At 51.4% G+C, this 22,975-nt stretch overlaps 1 long non-coding RNA gene across 3 annotated transcripts; it reads right to left on the bottom strand.

The window, feature by feature from the left end:
- Positions 1 to 11,756: 11,756 nt before the first annotated feature.
- LOC103921039 lies at positions 11,757 to 22,953 on the bottom strand. 3 transcript variants are annotated; one of them, XR_663839.1, is made up of 6 exons: positions 22,846 to 22,953; positions 22,538 to 22,604; positions 15,317 to 15,358; positions 12,893 to 13,115; positions 12,195 to 12,279; positions 11,757 to 11,934 (listed from the first exon to the last, which is right to left on the bottom strand). It is a non-coding gene; the product is annotated as an uncharacterized LOC103921039 (long non-coding RNA). The 3 variants fall into 3 exon arrangements; XR_663837.1 differs by lacking the exon at positions 15,317 to 15,358; XR_663838.1 differs by lacking the exons at positions 22,538 to 22,604; positions 22,846 to 22,953 and having other exon boundaries at positions 15,317 to 15,464.
- Positions 22,954 to 22,975: the final 22 nt, after the last annotated feature.

Here is a 22,975-nt window from a genome sequence, read left to right on the forward strand (position 1 = left end):
TTGCCTGTGCTTTCCAAACCTGCTTTGCACTGTGTTTCAAAAGCCAAAACTCAACATGGTATTCACCACTGTGAGCGTCTGCCCGGCTGCAAGAAAGAAAGGGAGGAGCTGTGAAGCTTTCCACACTTGGGTCCAACTCATCCAGAGCTGGCAAAGGGATGCTGAGCCCATGTCTGGGAGCATTTCTTCCAGGCGTCTGTGGAGGTGCTGGCATGTAGCACATTGCAATAAGAACTCACTGACTGGGGTTTTTTACACCCTCCAACTTTCTCTTGAGAGGGAGAGAAACAGCTTGGTCAAAAAAAGCAAAACATTGGCAGACTACCATGTGAAACAGAGACAGGCTGAAAAGTCATCCCTCCAGCAGCACCCTACCTATCAAATACCCCAGTTTTCTTTTTCCAAACCACAATCTGGAACAGAAAAAAATCTCATTTGAAACAAAATTTAAAAAAATAAATAGAAGTCATCATTACCATATCTCTTTCCCATGGGATTTAGTGGCTGCTTTAAGGGAAATGCACTGACAAGTCCTCACAGGGAAGAACAGTGCTGATGAAGGGAGTCTGGCGTCAGAGCAGACGTGCTCCAGCAGCCTGGGAGGAGATGTCTCTACAGCATAACTATTATACTCATTTCCAGAAACACCCTCAGAGATATATGGGCCCAATGAAGAGTGTGACATGCCAGAGAAGAGACACTGGAGAAAATCAGCTTTGAAGGGAAAACAGGTTATTTTTCTGTTGGTGGTCCAATTTCTTTGCCTTTCCGCCTGCAGTACAACCAGGGCAGGTATGGTCTTCCAGAGGAGGCAGTGCTAAGCTCAGCCCAGGCACTGGGGTCTCTATGCAGTTCATGCATCCACTCACTAAGCATCAATGCCTGGGGACATGCTTGAGACAAGGAGGTGCGAAGGCTGTGTGAAGATATCAATGGCACATGTGAGATGGGGTGTGGAGGTGAAACAAGTCCACGGATGCAGTTGTGGTCTCAGAATGTCTGAGTTTTGCCCATTTCAGGTAGAAAATACTGTCAGCCTATGTCTGTACAACTCACTTTTTCATCCAGCTGCTAAAAGTTTGCACCACATATTTTCCAGGTCTGGGTGGTTTTCCAACATTTGGTCTAAGCAGGAGTCTCACTACGGAGCACAAAGCTGAGGGAATGGGTTGGGTGTCTCTGGAGCAATAGGAAGGGGAAGACTACAGCTTCCACCTCACCTGGACAAACCCCCGAGTGACCTAAATTCAGATTTACCCCGGCTTTGAGCAAAAGGATTGAGCACGAGCCTTCCAGAGATCCTTCCCTGCCTAAATCATTCTAAAACACCATCTTTCCCTTAGAAAACACAGTTGCTGAGGCAGCAATTGACTGTGGTTTGGTTACCTGTAACTTGCATGAACATTGTGGCAATTCTCACCAGGAACCCTATAGAAACAAGATCCCAGCATGCCTTGTTGATACAACAAGGATTGCCCAGATAACATGGGGAACATGAGTGGAAATTGGGATTGCTCAGGGAGGTCCATCTAGCAGCCCTCAAAGCTGTGATCTTGCTGAAATGAGAATTTCTGGTGGACAAGAAGCCAGGTGATTGCAGAGGTGGTGTGAAATCAATGAGGGTACAAACCCTTAACATGTAAAGCTGAATATCGGAGTCAGTGGTGGCAACTGCAAACTGCAGGGCTGTACCCGACTGGCACGGCACTCTGCCTGGGACTTTGCCCTCTGCAAAATTAGCTGCTTCAAAAATCAGCATGTCTAAAACACTGCCACTGGCCCGCCTTTGAATCATTTTGCTAAGGAGTGCTCTGTCCCACAGGTGCTAGATTATAATGCTGTTCAAAATCGTGATTAGACACATTGAGTTGATACATAATATAGCTTCACTGAGGACTGGAGCATAGGAGAAATGTGCACAAAACCCCATGCTCAGACACACTCATAGCACCATGTACCAGCCTGGGTGACACTGGCAGCTCAAAGGGGTTTGGTCAGCGTTTGCAACCAGGCAGATGGTGAGAATCTCCAACCTTGGAGATGTTCAAATGCCATCTGGACACGGTCCTGGGCGACTGGCTCTAGGTGGCCTTGCGTGAACAGCGGGGTTGGAACAGATGATCTGCAGGGGTCCCTTCCAACCTCAGCTGCTCTGTGGCTGCGTGTGGTCCCCAGGAAAGCAGGGCTGCATGGAGCAGGGGCACTCACAGCCCCCCACTTGCCCTGCAGCAGTGATTCTGGGGACAGAAACCCCCAGAAACACACCACCTTCAGCATCCTGGCACTCCTTCAAGGTGTCTGAGTTTCTAGACAGCTCTTAGCCCTTGTCCTCCACCCCCTTCGCTGCACGGTGCTGGCGGGTGTTGCTTTCCCACGCCGCAGCAGGTGCCTGACCCTGTTGCTCAGATGTGTTTCTCATTGCTCAGCTGCTGCGGCTTTTCTTTGGTACACTTAACAGAGGCTTTTCCCAGCTTTTGAGGCTGCACACCTAATTGACTGCCAGCGAGTTACTTATAGTCCTGGAGCCTCTGCTTTTGACCTGTTCCAAAACTTTCAAGGCCTCTACTGCTATCGCACCTACACTGCACATTAATAACAAGAGACACCTGGTACTGTGGGTCAGTTCTCACATCAGGCACTCGTGACAAGCTGGCAACAAGTACAACAGGCCAGGACAGGGTCCTGGTGCAGTGAGCATCCGCTGTTTTAGTGTAAGGACTGGGGCTGTTACCACCAGCAGCAATGTCCTTCCTGGAGGAGCCCCGGGTGACAGCAACAGATGGTAGAAAAGCAAATCAGAAGTCTCAGAGCACCACGAAAATGTTGGCAAAAGCTCATCTTGGAACAATGCAGCAAAACTCACTGTGGGACCTTATGGGAAGGGGGAATATTTGTTCTGAAACTAAGCCAGTTTCCTCACTGCCACCCCCCTGCAACTCCTTACTCACAAGGATGTCCAAGATGAGAGCATCCGAATGGTCTGTTCAGGATGCAAGCAATCTGTCCGGGGACACTTATCAGTGATGCAGAATAAAAGGCACACTTGCTACTGAGGTTTTACATGGCTCCTGGGTTGTTACCTCAGGAACTGTGTGCTGCTTTTGAGTCTTGCCTTTTTGCACCCATTAGGAGCTGATGGTGGTCGTGGTCTCCTGTCTCGCCATCCTGCTCCTCTTCTGGGAACCATTAAGATGCACTTGCTGCCCTTTGTCTCCTCATCAGGACACTTTGTCTCCTACCCTGTCCCCTGTCTTCCCATCACTATTTTTAATGGCTTCAGTATGGCCTGCTTTAGGCTGTTGTACATTTGAGACCATCCTTGGTTTTGGGGTGGTCTGGAAAGCAGCAGGACCCCTGTAATCAGCTAATGAAGGTGCCATCCACAGCTGCCCGCCCTGCGGCTGCTCCTGCCACTTGTTCTTGCAGGTACTGCCATGCGCGCTCCATCCATACCAGCCAGTGTTTTCATTGCAGTTCCTTGCAGAAAAAGAAAACTGCCACAACATTTCCAGCATGAAGATAGAAGTAAGGGCAAGGGAACAGTTGGCCACTTACTTACCCAAACGTCAGTTTGGCACTCAGGATCAACAAATAGGCTGAAAACTGCTACTGAAGGCAGCTGTGAGGCACAGCATTGTCAACCAAACTTGTTTTCTTCTGTTTGTTTTCCTTCAAAAAAAACCAGTACAGGATTATTGCTTCGATCCCATAAAGGGAACGGTGTTTCTGTTACATAATCAGATTTCCTCAAAGCATTTTTGACTTAATATCGCCTGATGCTTTGGTAAGACCCATGCCTTACGCAACAGAAACAGAGCTTAAAAAGAGGTTCAGTGACCTTTCAAAAAGTAGCTGTTACAAAACCTTTACGAAGTTTGCAGATGGCAGAAACATGGTGGCATAGCAAATAATGGCTCTCTGTTACAGGAGGCTCTGGATCTGAATAAATCATTACAGTCTGATGAAATTAACTTTAATAAATAAATGACAGAAATGTAACCAGAGGCCAATAATGCCAGATGTAAGATCTGCCTTGGAAAGCAGTGTTGCAGAGAGACTGAAGTGTATCTGTGGGTAACACCATGAGCTCTTTGTGCTGCAGTTACTAGGGATAACGCAACCTCCAGCTGTAAGGAAGTGGGTAACAGCATTAGAAACAGAGGGATCTTGCTTCAATGCACAGCCCTGGTAGGAAAAGCACTCAGTTGCTGTTTGTATTTCCAGAGGAACAAGGAAACATGCATACTCAAAGAGGCCGCAGAAATGAGCAAGGCATGCTACAGCAGGAAGATTACCTTGTGCCACATAACCAAAAGGGAGAGAATGTCTCTGAGCGCTGCTCAGAGGTACCACGCAGCAACAGGGAACGCTCTGATAGTCCCCTCTGGCCTTCAGTCTTTCCATCAACAAGGTCTCTGCTTTGCTTTGACACTGGGTATGTCTCTGGGGAGGAGGCATCGACAACTTTGCAGGTAACTTCTGCAGCTCTGCATTCTGACAGAGACTATAAACCAGGGCTCAGGCTGCAGAGCTGGTTACCTGCAGGGTTCAGGAAGAATATCCCCTTTCCTGGCCAACTGCATTGTCTGTTTTGAACCCTCACAACTGTTTTATCAGAGAGGAAAGCGCTGAGCAAGTTTGGCACGGCAGTGAGTTAAAATGACCAACGTGTGCAGGATGCTCGAATGGCACAGGGTGGACAATCAAAGCTCAGCACACCTGCGAGCTGGGATAGACCTGCACATCTGAGGTTGTTCCTCTGGGTGGACGATTTCATCTTGAAGGGCTGAAATCTTCAATCCCTAATCTTGTCTGTGCAGGCTCTTGCCAGATCTCAACACTCAGGGCATCCCCTCCGTTTCTGGGTGCACAGCATGAGCTCCGTAACTCCAGTGTGTCAGGAACAGCCAGGTGAATGCCATGCATCCACCTGCCCAAGCACTGTCTGTCCATCTTTCCTTCTGCAGGTTGTCCAGCCAGGGGACCTACTTTCTCTTACCATTTGTTTGCCAAGCCACAGATGTGCACGGTCCTGGGAGAGCAACCTTGGCTCTGCCAAATCCCTTACCACCTGTCAGCGAGAGAACAGCCTCTCTGCAAGCGTCAGGTGCGAAAGCCCCAGCGTGAGGTCAGCAAAAGTGGATGCAGACATCTGGTTTTAGCAAACCAGTTCTTCCTGAACTCCAAGCCAAGAGCAATGCAGCTTTTTCTCTGTCTCTGGGAGGAGGGGACTAGACCCTGGACCTCAGAAGTTTTCCAGCAGAACATTTATACAAGGCCTTCAGCAGTCTGCCAGAGTGCCACGTGGCCAGATAGATGTTAAACAGAGCTGGTCCCTGAGGGGAGCTGTGGCGAGGATGGGGGAATCTTGGCAGCTGAGTGCAACACAGCCCAGGACAGGGAGGAAAGCAGATAAGCCCCCAAAAATCCTGCTGGGAGGACGAGGCAGGACAGCTGCACGGCTCTCCAAGGAGATGGCTGAAACCTGCATGTGCTTTTGGTGAAACAGCCTTGTGACCACAAAGGCAGAGGGAAGCCCAGCAAACGGCTGCTGAGCACAGGAGCTGGGGTGGCTCATAGGCAGAGGGGAGCGGGGATAGATGTCATCCTACTGCCCCGAGCCCTCCAGTGTATTTCTTCTTTCCCTGCATCTGCTCCAGAGCTGCCTCCCCAGCCCCCACCAGCAGAGCTGATGTTAATACAGCACCGGCTGCCCGGGAAAGGGGAAGGCAGGCTGCGGAGTACCATCCTAAACCAGCCAGAGCCAGAGGAGCTTGCTTGGCGCAGTTGTCAAGTCGACCGACTTCTCCTTATCTCTGTTGTGATTATTTCCTCCCCCTGCTGCATTCCTCGAATAGCAACGTTTGTTTGGAAATTCCTCTCCTGAACAGTTTCAGGCTGGAAATCTGGGAGGATGAGGGAGTGGGATGGGGACAGAGGTTGCACTTGCCCTGGTCCTGTGTGACAGGCTGCCCGTTTTTACTCACGTTGCACCCACCGGGGTGGCTGGGGCAGTCCCACAGCTGCTAAGCATGTGGTTTATGTTGTCCCATCACTTACGGTCCCTCTGTGGTTCAGCACTTTGCTGCACAGCAGTGGTGGCACAGCAGAGCAGCCCACTCCCTCCACCCCTGCTGCCCCAAATCCCAACCCCTGCTCTGGCTTCAGGACTGTGCAAGCCGAAGGAGAAAGTGCTTCCTATGGCAGAAGGACTGCAGCTCAGCAGAAGGGATCTGGCAGCAGTGCTGCCAAGCCCTTTGGCATGTTTTGATTTCTCTGGTGGCCACCACACTCTATTTTGTGTTATTGCCCACTAAGACATTCATAGCTGTGCTGACTGAGGGCAGCCATGCAATCACAGATGAGTCTGTGAGCACGGGTGTTTTGGAGGACAGCCAGTGATGAAGGGACTCCTGGCCTGTGTTTAAGCACGCTGAGAGGGAGACTAGTCTTTGGGCTGAAAACCGCATCCTGGGAAGTCAAGAATCAAGGGAGGGAAAGGGGCTGTGGCATGGTTGTACATTTTTCACCCCTGAACAGCTGCTTGGTGTCCTGGCCCCCTCGAAAGACAGTTGCAAATCAAGTACACGGAACATCCTGACCCAAAGAGGACTTGATGGAGGAAACGGTTGTTGGCACCGTACTGAGCAGCTGTACTCTTAACCTCAGCCTGATGCCAGCAAAAGCTTGCCTGACTAGAGAGCAGATCCGTGTCACAGATCAGGGACTCATCTGCCACATTGCTGGGGAGCAGGAAGACACACAAAAGTGCTCATGCACCGGACAGACCCATGGCACAGTGTATACAAAACACCTCTCCACCTCTGAAACCCTGGGCAGGCTGGAGGACGGACAGCCAGCTCTGTCACTATGCGTGTGCAATGAGTGCACGCCTCTTGCTGGCAGAGACCATGCAGATGTCTGCCTGTACAGATGTCTTATGTGCCAGACAGCCTGGAGTCACTGCTGCCGGGGGCCCCCCAAAATCTGCCTGCTACAAAGTTGTGCTGCTTCCAGCAGGCTGTGGGCTTTTTCCTCAGCCACAGAGGCACTTCATCCACCAGGAAGGTCCTTAAAGTAAGAGGGCACGTTCTTTGAACTGCAGACTGACCCCATCAGGTGAGCAAGAGGAGAATGGAAACAGCCAGTGGGATGCCCAAAAAGCCAGGCAGCATGGGAGTGGATCAGAGGCTGAAAACCTTTGGTCATGCCCACACTCTCACCTGCCCAAATATTGCATCGTGCTGTGGGTCCACGCTGTGCCTGGAGCAACACCTGTGTGTATCTTTCCCTGGATCTACTGTACCTGGCAAAACATCATCCTGAGGATTATGTATGTCTCCGTTCATGTGTGTGTTTCTGCAAGGTCCTAGTACATAAAAAGGCAGCAGAGACATCTTGCACTAGACCACAGGACAGAGAATAAGGCTTCTGGCCTAGGGAGTTGCCATTTTCATGGCTCCAGGCAAATCTGGGTAGTTGTGGAGGGTCAAACCCCCACACAGGAGGGTCAGTCCTGTGGGTCAACGCATAGAAAAGAAACAACACCCTGCACAACACCAAAATCCTACAGCACAGAAGGCCTGAATTGCAACATTTTTTGGGCAACATCCCGGAAATAAATTAGCTTCCCTTCACTGCAAACACAGAGATTTATAAACATACTGCGAGACAGCTGTCTAGTCCCGAGAGCTGTGGCTGTAGTGGGGAGAAGAGCTTGGGCTGTTCTGGCCCCAAGGGCACTCTCCGCTGTTGTTTGGGACAGCTGTCCTCTGCGGCAGATGGGGCAAGGAGACTGCTCACAGGTTACAGGAGTTCAAAGCAGCTTGGCCACAGTTCTTGACACAGGGAAGTGTGAAACCAGCAGGCTTAAAAGCCTGGTCCCTTAGAAGTGAGGTGACCAACACGTTCATAGCAGAGAGGGACAAGGACCACACGGCCGAGAAGGGCGGCAGGGGGTGGGGAGCAGCAATGCCTTGGGGGATGGACGTGGGACAGGTTTCTCCACCTTGCGCATCATTTGGGCTGGTTCCTGCTAGCAATCCTGCAATGCACCGGGAGGAAGCACACGACCTTTCTCAGAGGAGTTTCATGTTTCAAGCACAGCTTGCTCCCAGCACACCAGTATTTACACAGCACTTACTGGTCTCAAAACAGAGCACTTAAAGAAACACTGGGGAACTTCCTCATGTGCTCCCAGAGCCATTTGTCACCTGGACCTGCTGCCCAGGTGGGATCAATGAACTGGTAATTTGAATCTGTTCACACAGTCTGTGGGTGGGGACTGAATACTTCAGCCCTCCCATCAGGAGAAAATATATTTTGCTGCACATGTAAGACTGAAGCCTACCTTGAATGCCAGAAAGGTTGACAGCACTCACATGACTACTGCTGTTACACCTTTCCTTGGCCCAGGGAGGGGGCATAGCCTCTCCATTTCTTACTGGCTTGGCTTTGGCTCCTTGCACATCCTGGGCAGAGACAGCAAATCTCTTCTGGCACCCAAACCCGGTACAGTGACTGCCGAGGATACTCACTGGGTCCACAGCCTGGGCAGGGAGGCCCAGCATGTGTGGGTGCGTGCTGGGTGAAGTCCTGCCTTTCCAGCCATTCTCCTGACCCTCCTGTTCCCTCATGATAAGCAGATGCTCACAGGCCAGGGCTGTGTAGTGAACTGCCTGGGAGCTTTTATGTCCTGTGACTCCCACAGATGCGGAAGGTAGGGTTTGCATCGCTTCTGCTAACAGTAATTTGCAGCTCCCTGCTCCGTGCAGGGCCTCAGCTGCAGTGGGTCACATACAGAGCACACAGTGGTGCTTGCTAGTCCTTCATACTGGTGGCTCCTGATCTCGAGTTGCAGCTGCAAAGACCAAGACAGTTAACTCTGTGCCTAGGGAAGGATCATGCTTCAGCTCTCTTGTTGCTCTTGCCTACGGGTCTGAACCAGTGTGTACTGGACACAGCACTTTGCACACTTGCAGAGCCCCAGCCAGCACATGCCAAGAGCACAAGCAGGTATGCTTGGAGGAAGCTAAGAGGAGCTTCACGCTAAGCAGAGCACACATCCTTCAGGTGGGCATGAGCAGTCCCCATTCTGCAAAAGGGATCCCCACATTTAGCTGACAGAAGAAGTGATTTGATCCTCTCTTTGACATATTTACTGCTCTCAGGGTAGCTCAGACCTTATACACACTCCCCTCCCCTGTACCAGCATTGCCTTTTCGTGTCCCCTGCCTGGAGCGAAGCTGGGGACATGCAGCTCTGTGCTCCCAGCCACAGCAGCAGGGAGATGCTGACTCACGCCTGCAGGTTACCGTGGAAACCACACTCATCATGCCTGAAATGCCGTCATACTCCCTTCTGCAAACCAACCTCTGCAACCCCAGAAAAAATCAGCCGTGGGCTGAACCACCACCTGGGAGACATGGCTCCAACCCACCGCCAGCAGCTTAGAGCGCAGGGAGAGACTCACCCTGGCACTGCTGCCTGTGGAAGACAGTGAGAAAGCCCCATCCCTGCCGCCATCTCCTGCCAGCCCCGCAGCAGATAAGCAGAGCAGGAGGGCAAATGAGGCAGGTCTGAGCTTCAGGAAGCCCTTTTTTTCTGTTTCAGCTCCATCCCCACCACAGACTTGGGGACTGGGTTTCCTTGCTGCTTCCCTGTGCAGTCAGAGAGCATGCAGCTGCCTCCCCGCCCCAAAAACTTCCTCCCAATGGGCACACAGTGCTTCGTGGCCTCATGTCTCGCTGCTGTCCCTGTGTGCCCAAGGAGAAGGATGCCCATGCGAAGGTGGAAGTACACGCTTACATTACCATTGTCTGGGCAAAGGGTTGCCACAGGGGAAATGCTGTTTAGACACAAGAGAAAACTGCTTCCCTGCAGCAGGGGTGCAGCTGGGGACCAGAGGGCTGGTAGGGTCTTTGGTCTTGGAGATACCCCAACCCCCCCCGACGTTGGGGCTAGCCTGCTTTGAGCAGGGAATGTGTTAGAGTGCTCCAGAGCTCCCTTCTGATTTAAGTGTTCCTCTGATTTCCTGCTAGTATAAGCCAGCTGGTTGTCTAAGTCTCGCAGGACCTCTGAAGGACGTCCTGTGGAGGATCCCCATTTCTTTACGTTCAGGACTGTAACTTGCACAACACCCAGCTGAGTCATCCCTCCCACTGGGGTGACTGAACACTGCGCGAGTCACGTGTGCCACTTCACCACTGCAAAGATGCAGGACACGTCCTGCCAAGTGACTGTTCTCTGGTGGCTGCTGAAGGTGCCAGTCACAGCAAACCTACCAGGAGAGAGGGCCTCCTGAGGGGTCATGATTTAGCCTGGTGGTCTTCCCCCCCAGAGAAACAAATGAGAGACAACAGCTGATGTCAGATGAGGTAACGTTTTGCCGTATGAGGATGTGGCCAAGAAAGAGAAGTGGCTCACAGTGGCTGCAAAAGCCCAACCTGCAGGGTCCCACAGCTCTAGGACCTCAGCATCTACAGGGTGGATCGTTAACACCAGATCATCTTGGCTGCCTCTGGCAAAAGCCCATGAACGATCTGCAAAGGAGAGGGTGGAGGGAGAAACAAAAGGCCACAACACATCACTCCCAGGGGCTGAGGCTGTGAAAAGGCAATGTGGACACCTCCCACAGACAATTCATCTGAGGCACAGCATTAGAGCACACTGAAACACCCCTGCCTGTTCACTTCTGGAGGAGCTGTGTCCTGCCTGAAAACTCGGATGGGCAGAGGTGGTGCTGGATGAGGCCTGGTCTACATTTATCTGCCCCGTTTCCAGAACAGTGGTTGATGGAAAGTGGTCTGGCCCCAGCAGGGTCTGGTCCTTCACCCTGGGGTGGCCCCCGTTGGTGTTCCCCAGGCAGAGCTGTCCCTGTGCAGTACCCTCTATCCCGGTACCCCAGCACAGGTCCATCTCACACACCAGACCTGCCTGGGGCCAGAGGCCCAGCCCAGCCCCTCCACCCATCCTCCGGATGCACTCAGCCACCACATAATGTCTCCCTGCACCAGCATTTCTTCCCACCACATCTCCTACACTCTAGCTGTGCCCATGTGCCAACCGCTCCACCCCAACTCACCAGAGCTTCATTCCCTGCTGGGAAGCTGACTCCTCCCTGACCTGCCCCTGCTTCGGGCTCTCAGTCCCAGGAATCCTGACCCAGTCCAGCTCCGGGCTCCCAGGGCTGCCCGAGCAGATGGAGATGCTGCGTGTAATTCATCACTCACGTTGATTACGCATTCCTGGTTGACTGACATCCCCAAAAACAAACGACCATCTCTGTTCACATTTAAACATAGAAATGTTTTTCGGACCTGGTGTTAATAAAGGTTACTGATTTGCGTTTGGGAGAAGAAGGGGAAAACTGAAGAGGAGAAAAGGGGAGGCAGTTCTTGAATAAGCAAAACTTTCTGTCATAAAAATGCCTGGATAGCTCTTGAGTCCTCTTGGATCCGAGTGCAGAGAGGAGACAGATGTTCTGATGCTCTGCTGTATTAGCTGTTGGTCCAAAATTTGTGCCTGGACCTGATTAAACTGAAATCCTTCTCTTATATCTTCTCCAAAGTATTCCATGTATGGTAATATGAATGCACTACACAAATGAGTCCAAAGAAGAAAAATCTTCCCATTCTGACATTTCTGGACTAGGAATAATTACGTACAGGAAAAACTTCAGTCCTTATTCTAAGACCAAAGTCCCATATCTTCCATCCCCCCCCCGGGGTTGCTTGTAAGTGAGAGCAAACACAAAAGCCAGAACAAAGGGAGAAATTTAATTACTTTGTTTTGAGAATTTTGTTTGGAAAAATAAAACAGAAAGGAGTTCCTTTGTTAGCAAAGGCTGTAGCTTCTTTTGTGAGCAGCTTCCATGTGGTCATTGGTTGCACATGAGTAAGTGATTATCCTGTTTCAAGTAACATCCAGGAAACTCTGAAAAAGCACCAGACGTAACGACATTGCAATATCTTAACAAATCAAATTTCTAACCCCTGCTGTCAGAGTTACAGTATTGCTGGGACTACAATACAAAATAAGGGCAAAGCTATAAAGATCCTCCTTTAGGGGAAATAAGTAACTTCTGCTAATGTTTAACTCCATGGGCTGCTGTTGCACCAACAGCTCAGGGCAGAGACTGCTCCATTTCAGCAACCCCTGCTCCACTAACACGAGATGGTATGATAGAAACCCACCCAGCAGAAACCACGGTGATATCGGCAAGAGCAACACTGGAACACGGTGTGGCCAAGGATTCCAGGCCTCCAGAGAAAACAACGCCTAACAGAAACAAAATGTAAGAACAAGCCGAAGGACAGCAGACAGTGCCAAAAACCTCCCATTTTGACTGAGAAAGGATCAGGCTGTGTCACAAGACCCACCCTAACCTTTGCCTTTCCAGTGTGCCGGGAGCAATGGCCCTGGGAGGAAGCAGAAGGGATAGTGCTGCTGGCACCCTGCACCGCTGCGTGGCTCTCAAGGCTGCCCTATCCAGATAATGAGTTATTTAGGCCATGCCAGCAAGCTGTATAGTGTTCACTCCAGTGCCTAACACACAGCAAAACATCTTGCCTGCCATCTGCCAGCACGCCTGCCCACTTCGGTCTCCCTGCGGAAACACTTGGCTTTCCACCGGTCTGACAACCCGCGACCTCGGCAGGTCTGTGGAGGGTTGCGAAGGAATCTTTCTTGCACTTTGCCAGCATCATCACACATTTCTCCTCACTATAATGCATCGTCTTGAAGAGCTTTTTGGACTCATAGAAACACAACACTCTCTAACACCCCTCCACTGGGCTGGCCATGCTCCTCCTCATACAGCCCAGTAAGCAGTCTGCATTATTCACAGTGAGAATTACTTTTGGCCCATGTTCAAGCTCATGTTCAGAGTTACCTCCAAGTCCTATCCAGCAGCTCCACCAGTCACTTTACAGCCTGGACCAAAGCTCAGGGTTATCCCTCACTCACCCCTGTGCACCAGGCACCACTGGCACTTCTACTTGCTGGGCTTTGTGAGCATCCTGGTGGCCCAGTCCTCCCATTTAGAGAGGTCCCTCCGGACTAAGGCTCTGCTTTTCACTGTGTCCGCCACTCCCTCATAATGATTATTTCCAGCACTGTAAACAAAAAAATAAGTATGTAAGTATACATGTACATATACATGTATGTGTGTGTGTATATATCGACATATAAAATTCATGTTTTCTAGAACTTAATCTTTTGTCTGCAGACATGTGTTGCTGCACTTCTTCTCTTCCCTGGCAAAGGAAGACTTTTATTAAAAGCCGTAAAAATAGGAACATCCAATCTAGAAAAGACGAAAACAATGGGAGCCAGAGTTTTCTTCAAGGTCTTACCTGTAGACCCCTTGTGATGCTTATAATAATTTCCCTGACTAGTCAAACTTTGAATAGCAGGGTTTGTCCTGAGACATGATGCTGTTGGCAATTTAATTAAGCAATTGAAAAGCAACAAGGTTAATTATTTATGAAATGGTTACCATAATAATTTTTCCAACATTTGCTATCATGCACCCTGAAGCCAGCCTGTAACTGAGCAATATTATCACTGGATGTATCCTAGGTGAGGTTTTTTTGTTTTGTTTTGTTTTCATTTTTACCCCACAAAGGTGTCCACAGAGTTTCTCCAGAGGAGGGATGGTTCCTCATCCAGATCTTTTTGTTGCATTCATAAAGGCTCCAGTAAAAGCACAGCAAACTGACACTTGAAGCTGAAACATGCCTTGAAAGAAGTCATACTCCTGTCACAGGAAAGCACAGCCAGCATAGATATTTGTTGTGACATTTTTCTTGGTTCAGGCACGTGAAAGAGAGTGCAGCACTGCCCTCAGAAGACAGGCGTGCATCTTGGTTGTGGAGAGGCCTTCCCCTATTGCTGGGGCAGAGTTTTGGAGCGTGGGGTGCTCCATCATGGTGCTATTCGTGAGAGGAACGTCAGGATGAAGATGGTCCAAGCCCAGCTCTCCACACTCCCCATGGCCACGTGGGGCTGGGAGGGAGGAGAGGCTCCCTTTCACACACGTATCACCACAGAGGTACAAAACTCTTCATTAAATGCTAGCAACAATGGTCTCTGGGACCATCCTTGGATCCTCTGCTGAGTCCATGGCCTCTGTGCACTGGCATGGTGCTGTGACCTGGCCAACAAGTCTGAAAGGCCCAAGGTGGCTAAGGGTCTGACATTGGGTGGCGACCTGCCCTGTTGGTATAAGCCAGGAGAAAGGTCACCCGGGGTGGCAGTTAAAGGAAGAAAGCTTTGTGCAGCCTTCTCACCACAACAGCGCTCGAGCTATGGCAAATTAGTTCTCAAGAAATTCTTGTTTAGAGGAACAAGAATGAAAGCCAAGCAAACCTGCAACGACAGCAGAATCACGGGAAAATTCAGGGACCTCCAAAGGCACCCAGCTCCAAACCCCTGCTCACAGTAAGGACAGCTTCAAGGACTTGTACAGCCAAGCTGGGAAATCTCAAAGGCCTCCAGGAGGTCTCCTTGCCTTGTAGTGTGAACATCAGACCCACAACCAGCACTCATTGCATGGTGTGCTTCTGCAGATACTCTGAGCATAGGCGGGTACTGTGGGTGTGTTTATTGCCACTGTCACAAGCACAGGAATCTGCCACCCCAGCCAGCACAACTTGGATGGGTAGGGGGACAGGGCACCAGAGAGGGAGGAGGTCTCCATCCTTGGGGGGGTTCCTAGGCACAGCTGCACAAAGCCACAGCTGTCCTGACCTCGTGCTGAGGAGAGACCTGCTGTGCGCTGGGGCTGGAGACCTTCAGGGGGCCCTGCTCACTCCTGTGCTGCTGGCTCCTGTGTGACCCTGCACGTCACCCTGGGCTCAGCCCTGTCCCCGAGCCGGTCTGGGCATGGGGGTACATGAGGAGGTGTGTGCACACCTGCCTGAGGTGCACTGGGAGCTGCCCCAGGTGTTCACCTCCACTACCCTAGGGCCATCTTGAGCCCCTGCCACCTCTGAGTTGAGCTGCTTTAGCACACTCAGACCTGATCTGAATGGGGGGGATGAACTGGAGACCCCCAGAGGCTCCACCACCAGCACTGCTGAGGGTCCGAAACCATATGGGTGAGGTAAGTTGGTCATAAACAACAGTGGCTGAAGGTGCTTTACTAAGTTACTCAATGAAGCAGAAAATGTGGTCTGTGGTACATAACTGAAATCAAATCACTAAGCAATGCCTACAGCTTCTCTCATTGCAACAAATAAAAGAAAATCCTGCTTAGGTGCAAATACCCGCTAAATCTGTCTTTGTTACGAGATACGGGTGCAAGCTGACCCACCTTGGCAGCTGTGGTGTTCCCGTCTTGGCTTTCTTGGGTATTCTGCAGGTATGGAAGACAACTCAGAGACAACTTTGCTTTTTCTGAATGTCAAGTAGCTGGCTTTTCTCCCTTTGCCAGGAGGAGCTGGACTTCCCTCCACTCAACTTGAGGTCCTTATAGAAACAATAAGGGGAGGGTCCCAGAAGATATTTCCAAGACTCTCAAACTTTGACTTCAGCCCCTGTGTGCTCCTCAGTGACAGGATACTTGGGGATCTCATCCAGTCACCCTGCTGCATGCTGATATTGCAGATATTAATTTAAAAAAACCAAAACACTTAATTGGAGGATTCTGCTTGTCTCCCAAGTGTGCCTTGTCCACTCTGATGTTCGTTATGGCCAGGCTACACACAGAGCAGCAAGAGGACACCAGCTCCCACGCTGCCATACCCCGCAAGCCCGGCAGCAGTACAGGCTGCTGGAGTGTCTCTCTGTCCCAGTGCCAGTCCCTCCCATCAACCAGCCCTCCCTTGCCAGCTGGGGAAAAAGCCTGGAGAATTTTCCCCCTACTCAGCCTCCTGCACAGATGGGTGAGAGGAGTTGTGGTTGTCCTGCACCCACTTAATCTGGGAGAAAGCACCCTTCTCCAGCAGGATGCTGCCTGTTCAAAGGCACAGCAGCTGGTCCCCTGGACTGCACCCCCCAAGAGACACCCAGAGGCAGAGACACAGCCAAACGAAGGGCAGGCAGCTCAGACATTTTGAGGCACCAAAAGTGCTTTTGTTTGGTGTGTCAGGGAAGAATGGCCTGAAGAGAGAGCTCTGGCTCGTGCCGCTGGTGCCTGAAACCCCAGCCACCTGCATGCTTTCCTTCCATGCCGCACAGGAAAGCACGGTGGCCAGCTTGTAACATCAAACCCCAGCCCTCTGAGCCTGCAACCCGAGCACAGATGAGCCTTGCCATGCTGTCAAATGGTTTGTTTTGCTCCAGAGCCAAGCCTCAGTGATGGGCAAAGGCATTTCACACTGGTGACGGAGCAGCGAGACCACTGCTCCTGGGAGAGCAGACCGAGCGTCTTGCCGGTGCTGACAGTCCCCAGGCAGGGACCGGGACTGGGGCTAACCCTGAAGAAAGGTTGCCACCTGCCAAGCCACAAACACCATGCCCTGTCCCTTCCTTACCCCTGCTGCTCATGTTATCACATCTTGCCTCATTTGTAAAACTGTCCAAGAGCCCAGCCCAAGATTACGACTGAGAAATGTAACAGGCTGCAAGTTAAATATAATCAATCCTATTTAACGTCACCAGGGAATGTCATTATTTGTGATTAGTCTCCAGTTACACAGAAATTACTCTTCTCACAGTTCTCCCCCGCCTGCAGTCCTTAAAACTGAAAGGCAAATGTCTTGAATCAATTTTTGCCTGTGAATAACAGCCATTTCAGCCTAATTTCTAATTTCACTTCTAACCTTGAAGCAGTTTTGACATGAGTCACAGATTAAAATTACTCCAACGGGCTGCAAGATCCAGCTTCAGAAATAAATCTGTAACGTGGTCTCCCCCTCTAAGACGATATAGCCTAAGTACACTATGCCATGTTTTGCTTTCAGGAGGCCTCCTCTGCTCTGTATGCACTCAAATAAATGCCTGGCTGTCCTCATATCACAAGTCGTTTAGGACTTCAAAAACCATGCAGATAAGAAGCATAGCGGGCACCTCTGTGAAAACTGTGCAGGGGTGCCTGTGGCTGTATTGGTTTAATGCACCCCCATGTCCCCACACTGGTGCATAGTTGCATGCGTGGCTTCTCCAGGCACTCTGTGCTAATTGTATGTGGAAACACTAAGAGGCTGGAACCCAAAAGCTGTCCTCTATGGGAACTGCAGCAACTGCCTGGCCGTCTACAAGTTGCGCTGGATCTCCCCATGCTCCTCAGCTCCTGTTCCTCACTGCAAAGGGCAGAAAACTTCCCTGCACAACCCCATGCTAGCATTATCTTCCCTGGCCTCTTCCTTCCAGCATCCTCCTTCCCTAACCAGCCTTAGGCCAGCCACTCCTCGCAGCCTAGGGAAGGTGCCAGTGCTTCCGAGGTGCCCAAGCCAGAAGTCAGAGGGCTGAGATGAAGCCAGTGGCCAGTCTGAGAACGGCCCCTTTACATGCTGCTGCAGACCCCCTTCGGACCCCCAGGCACACGTGAGGAGCACCGGGCAAGCCAGAGACTCCCCATTACTGGCTGTTCACCCAAACCAGAGCTCAGGCCCCGCTGTGGCCAGATTCCTTGTCCCCGCAGCAGTGGGGTAGGCTTGGTCCGAAAGAGGATGTGAAACCTCCAGCCCAAGGATTGCAGGTGGCCCGCCACCAAACGTAGGTGCAGGAAATCTCTGACCGCACTCGGGCCGTCCTTTCACCTCTCAAAAGGAGAAGTAAGAGTGGCTCCAGCTCTAACCACACTCCGTGTGAGCCACCTTTTGCAGCAAGGCCACCTTCCAGGGAAACAGCGGTTCCCACGGCTTGCCTTAGATGCGCGGCCAAGAGAGGAGGAAACCCCAGGCAGCTCTCGGGACCCTTGCTGACCCACTGCACACACATCTGGTGGAAAGGTGGGTTTCAACCCATACCGAGAAAAGCTGAGAAGAAGCCCATAGCTAATGTCAACTGTGGCAGCGGTCACTATGTTTCGGGAGGAAGGCCTGCCACCCGGTGTGACCTCAACAGGCTGGAGGAACGGGCCCAGAAGCAAGCTCACGAAGTTCAGCACAGGAGAGGAGATCCTCCCTCACCACTTAGTGCTGCTGAAGACACTTCTCTGCACTGCGTCCAGTTCAGGGCTAGCCAGTATAAGGAAGACACTGGCATACTGGAGGGAGTCCAGCAGTGACCACCAAGGTGGTGATGAGGCTGCAGCACAGGGTGTATGAATAGATGCTGAGGGAACTGGGCTTCCCCAGCCTGGAGAAGAGACAGCTGGGGGGTCCTCATAGGGGTCATCTGCTGCCTAAATAGTGGTTATGGAAAAAACTGAGCAAGATTTTTCTCAGAGGCAGACAAGGACAGGACATGGGGCCAACGGGTACATGCTGCAAGGTGGGACATTCCAGCTGGGCATCAGAAAATTCCTCCACGTGAGGGTGGTGCATCTCAGAGACCAGATTTCCATCCTTGGAGGTACGCAGAACTCAACTTGACAAGGCTTAGCACAACCTGATCTAGCTTTGGACCGGGGAGTTGGACTACAGACCTCCAGAGATGCCTTCCTAACAAGACCTCCTGGCGATTCTGTGTTACAGTGGGAGTGAGGGAATATGGCTGCCTTCCTTTGGGGCTTTCGGCTGCCCGCTGCTCTGAAACATCCCTAGTGCCCAGGACAGATTTGAGACACTACGTGCCTCTCCCTCATCATGCCTGGGCTGCTTTCCTCCTTGTGTGTTAATGCAGGAGGGAGGATGTTTGGTGTGGTTTCTCCATGGACTGGCAAAGGCTGCTGCAAGCTGTGTGTCCCAGCAGGCTTGCTTGGAGGAAAGGTCTGAAAACCCAAAGCTGAGCTAGAGCTGGCCCCACCGCACTGCGTGGTGCTGTGCACTTCCAGCCAGTCCAGGAAATAACACAGCTGCTGCAACTCAGAGCCCCCTAACATGCTTTTGGAGATCTTCTCTGCTACCTCTTCGAGGATTATTTCTGTGTGTGCACCCACGGTTTTACTGATGCAGAGCAGCGACTGAGCAGCCAGAGGAATGAGACAAGGGAGGAAAATGACTGCAGGCGTGTATTAAAGTATTCAGCTTGTCCAGCTGAGAGAGATTTCTGCCAAACGATTTTATAAGGAATGAGGCATTTTACAGGAAAAGCAGGGCCTCTCCTCTCATTTCCTTTCCCCTCTTCTCTATGAACTTCAAAGAATAGAGGGGTCAAAACAGAGGCCAGGCAACTGGAACGGAGTTCCTGAGCCCTAAAGCCTAATTAGTCCAAGACACAGTTCATTGGCTACCTCTCAGAGACAGGCCTAAATTACCAATCCTCCCTGCCGTGCTGCAGAGGGTCGGATAAAGCCAGAACGTGGTCCGCAGTTCACAGGGCCCCAGCAGTGCCAGGGCTCTCGGGGGGTCTCGGCCCAAGCCCCACTGGTGCCAGGGCTCTCCCAGTCCCCCAGGCTTCATGTGGCCACAGCTAAAACCCCCTCCCAGGACAGGGATCATCCCCACCTCCCTGGTGCCTTGTTCCAGGGCTGCTGGCGAAGGAGCTGTGCTGACTACAACCCCTCCAGTGCCGTGTGGCTGTTGCCCCTCGTTGCACCAGCTGAGGCTACCAAAAATCCTTCAGCGATTTGCAGCGGCCTTTCCAGCAGTTTTAGGCTGATGTCAAACCCCCCTCCTGCTTCCCTTCAGCCAGGGTAGCCAAGCCCAGCTCCTGCCAGCTCTGCCTGCAGGCCATGTGCCCCACACCCCTTCCCACCTTGCAGCTGTTTGCTGGCCCCTCTCCAGCTTCTCCGTATCCCATCCCTGATGGATGCCCAGCAGGGGGGATAACAATGCCTCATCGCATGGCCCGGCATGTGGTTTGCCTCACCAGCAACGAGAACCAAAGCTTGGTTTTACACAGGTTTAAGGACTCTCTGGAAGCTCAGGCTGATTTCAAGTCACGCATCTCTTCCTGCAAGACATGGGTCTTGGGGTGGGGTGTTTTTTTCGGGACCCATAAAAAATATTCTCAAGAACAGAGAGACAGAAATGACACAGGCTGTTCCCCTACGCAGCCTCTCTCAGGATGCTGGCCTCAGAGGAGTGCATCTTATTTTGAGACTACAGCAAATGCGCTTCGACGGAAGGACTCATTTCCGGCCTTGTGGTCTGAAAGCTGAGAAAAGCAAAACTCTACTGCAGGTCACTAGACTGTAATTCAGAGAGCAGAGAAAGGACATAACCGTCACCGTAAGCTTATGTGGCCTCCTGGTGCCATAGCAGAGCTGTGGAGCATAGGAAACTAAGCCTTGCAGCTTGCAAGGCAGCGGACAGTCGCACATGAAGCCAGACACCTGTCTGGCAGGCACAGTGAGGTCCTCACGGGTGTACGGCTACCCTAAGCTGCGGGCTGTGATTCTGCACCCCAGCCGGTGGCTGAATCCCGCCCCCCAGCCACTACAGACGGGTGACCTGGTCAGCACAAGGCACGGCTCACTCCAGGCTTGGTGCTCAAGCTGCTCTCGCAGGGTAGCAAGAGAGCTGGAGGGCTGCAGGAGGGGAGTGCAGAAAACTGACTACTTTAGAATTGGGAGGGATATGAAAATTAATTTTTCTAAATTTTCTGCCAGGAAAAAAAGTAAAATTCTTCCTTTAAAAATTTTGATTCCAAGGCACTCGCTCAGCTCTCACTTAAAGAACGGGTCTGGGACTGATGAGGACTGGGTTTAACCCCCCGTTTTAGTGCAGATCATATGTGCTGCCTAACTGCAGCAAGATTGTGTATCTCCCTTTGCATCCATTTCCCAGTGGAGCCAAAATATAAAATGGAAACCTTTCCTTCCCTTCTGTAATGCTCTGCCAGAGTTGGCATCCTGCGAGCGTTGGCTGGAAGGACCTCCGGAGGTCTCCAGATGCAGGACTGCTGCCAGCACGAGATCAGGTTGGCCGTAGCTGTGTCTAGCCACAAAGCCAGAGTCTGCTTCTTGTGTGCTTGTGCAGCACTTGGTGCGTCAGGACCCTTTTCTCGTATGAAGTTCATGGCGAGCTCTGACTCACCGCACAGGGAGGTTTAGCTGGGGTGTCCACCTCCCTCTGCAGCTATCAGGAAAGGAAGGCCAGATGGGGTATACACCACCAACATCCATCCAGTCTGTTAGCGCATTCCTGTGCCAGTTTCACCTTTCAGAAAAATGCCATCCTGAGGACTGTGACGGTTCAGGACCTGCCTGCCTGTTTGGCTTTTCCTGCTAGAGGCCAGTAACGTGGGAGGGAGGGCAGGCAGGAGAGCACCAGCTGAATTTACTGATGGATTGAGCCAGATTCCTATGTGCTGCAGCACAAAAATAGCTGCCATCTTTGGATGTTACAGCTTTGCTCTGTTACAGTCTGGATCAGACTTGTTTTCAAAACAACCTTCAACAGACATAAATACACCTGTCATTGAAAACAAATATGCCTGTAATGACTAACTGATACTTCCCGTCAGTAATCCCTGCACCTCTGTAATAGGAGTTAAAAAGAATGAGTAGGGATCATGGAGAGGAAACAACAGCATGTAAAATGTTAGCCGTGTGCCTCACTCACTATTTTTTCAACTTTACGCTATTGGATTACTTTCTTAAGCACTCTGGGGACAGAGACAGTGAAGAACAGCTTTCGTTGGCAAAGGCAGGCAGTTTCTCACACACGGCTCTATTTTCCATGGCTCATCCAGCAAATTGTAAGCTAAGCCTAAAAAAACAGCAAGGAACAAGTCCATCCAAGAGAGGCCGAGTACAGTGGATTTCACATCCCTGTGTGCTCCAGTCTAGCACCAGTATCGGGCACTTACTGTGGGAGCAGGTGGGAAGCGCCCCATGCTGGGGAGACACGAGCAGTGAGATCCTCGGTGCTGCCCAGAGAGTGAAGAGCTCCCTTTCCGGCAAGGCCACCTAAGCCTACATGCAGCCAGGAGGGACAGTCAGCTTTATTCGGCTTCTAGCATTAATCCGAGCTTCAAGACTTTTGGCCTTGGTCAGAGTCCAAGCAGCATGGATGGCCTGCCACAGCCACCCTTTGTGTGTTTAAAGGACAGTTGTCTCTCATGTCCCCCCTCGCCACTGGAGCGCTCTGCCTGGTACAGCAGCATTTTTCCAATTCTTAGTCCTGAATTAAAGCAGCCAAGATACGCTATTAATTTCCCTACTACTTTATGCAGTGCCATTCTTTCACACATGACCACACCCTTGAAATGCAGAGCCCACACTGACTTCAGGCTTGCAAACAGCAAGTAAGATCCCTGGTTTGCCTCTGCAAACCTGCACGTGCAAAGAAGCAGGTGGCCAAGGAGCTGCTCCACATCATGCCAGGCAGGACCTGCAGTCTGACATGTCTGTGTCTCCGCAGGTAATCTTCTGAAATCCTGATGAGTGGTGGACAGTGGGCGGACTGCAGCTCTCTGGGAAAGCAGCTGGAAAACCTGAGTTCTGTATTCAAACTGTAAAGCACTCAAACAAGGCTTCTGCTAAAGGTGCAGGTCATGCTTCTAGGACAACACTGAAAAGCCAACTTGCAGGTTAACTTACATCAGTGCTCTTGCCTTGATGTTACACTTGCCTTGTCACTGAAGTTGCTGTTCTGTTTCACGTGCTGCTATTTTGAGGGACAGGAAAAAAAACCAAAACCCCTTTCAGTTCCCAGAAATGATAGCCACTCCTGGGAGAATATTGGTCCCAACCTTTTTGATGCTTTTTTCCTCACGTGCTCTCTCTCAGCCTTCCTGGCCAGGTCAGCACGGTAGTAAGCTCATCAGTAATTCCGCTTCCATGAAGCCTGCGTTTGGCTTGAGCTACGTCACAGGCCTTGAGCCCAATATTCATTCCGACTTACCTACCCGACGAGTAACAACGAGGACAGGGAGGCTGCTGGGTCTCCCGGCACTGCCGAGGAGGGGCCCGCGGGCCCCGGGCATCCCACCCCGGGGGTACCAGCGAAGCCCCGGCTCGGGCCTGGTGGCACCGGGC

This window comes from Pygoscelis adeliae, unplaced genomic scaffold (genome assembly GCF_000699105.1).
Source record: "Pygoscelis adeliae isolate BGI_AS28 unplaced genomic scaffold, ASM69910v1 Scaffold127, whole genome shotgun sequence".
In the NCBI taxonomy this organism is placed as follows: Eukaryota; Metazoa; Chordata; class Aves; order Sphenisciformes; family Spheniscidae; genus Pygoscelis; species Pygoscelis adeliae.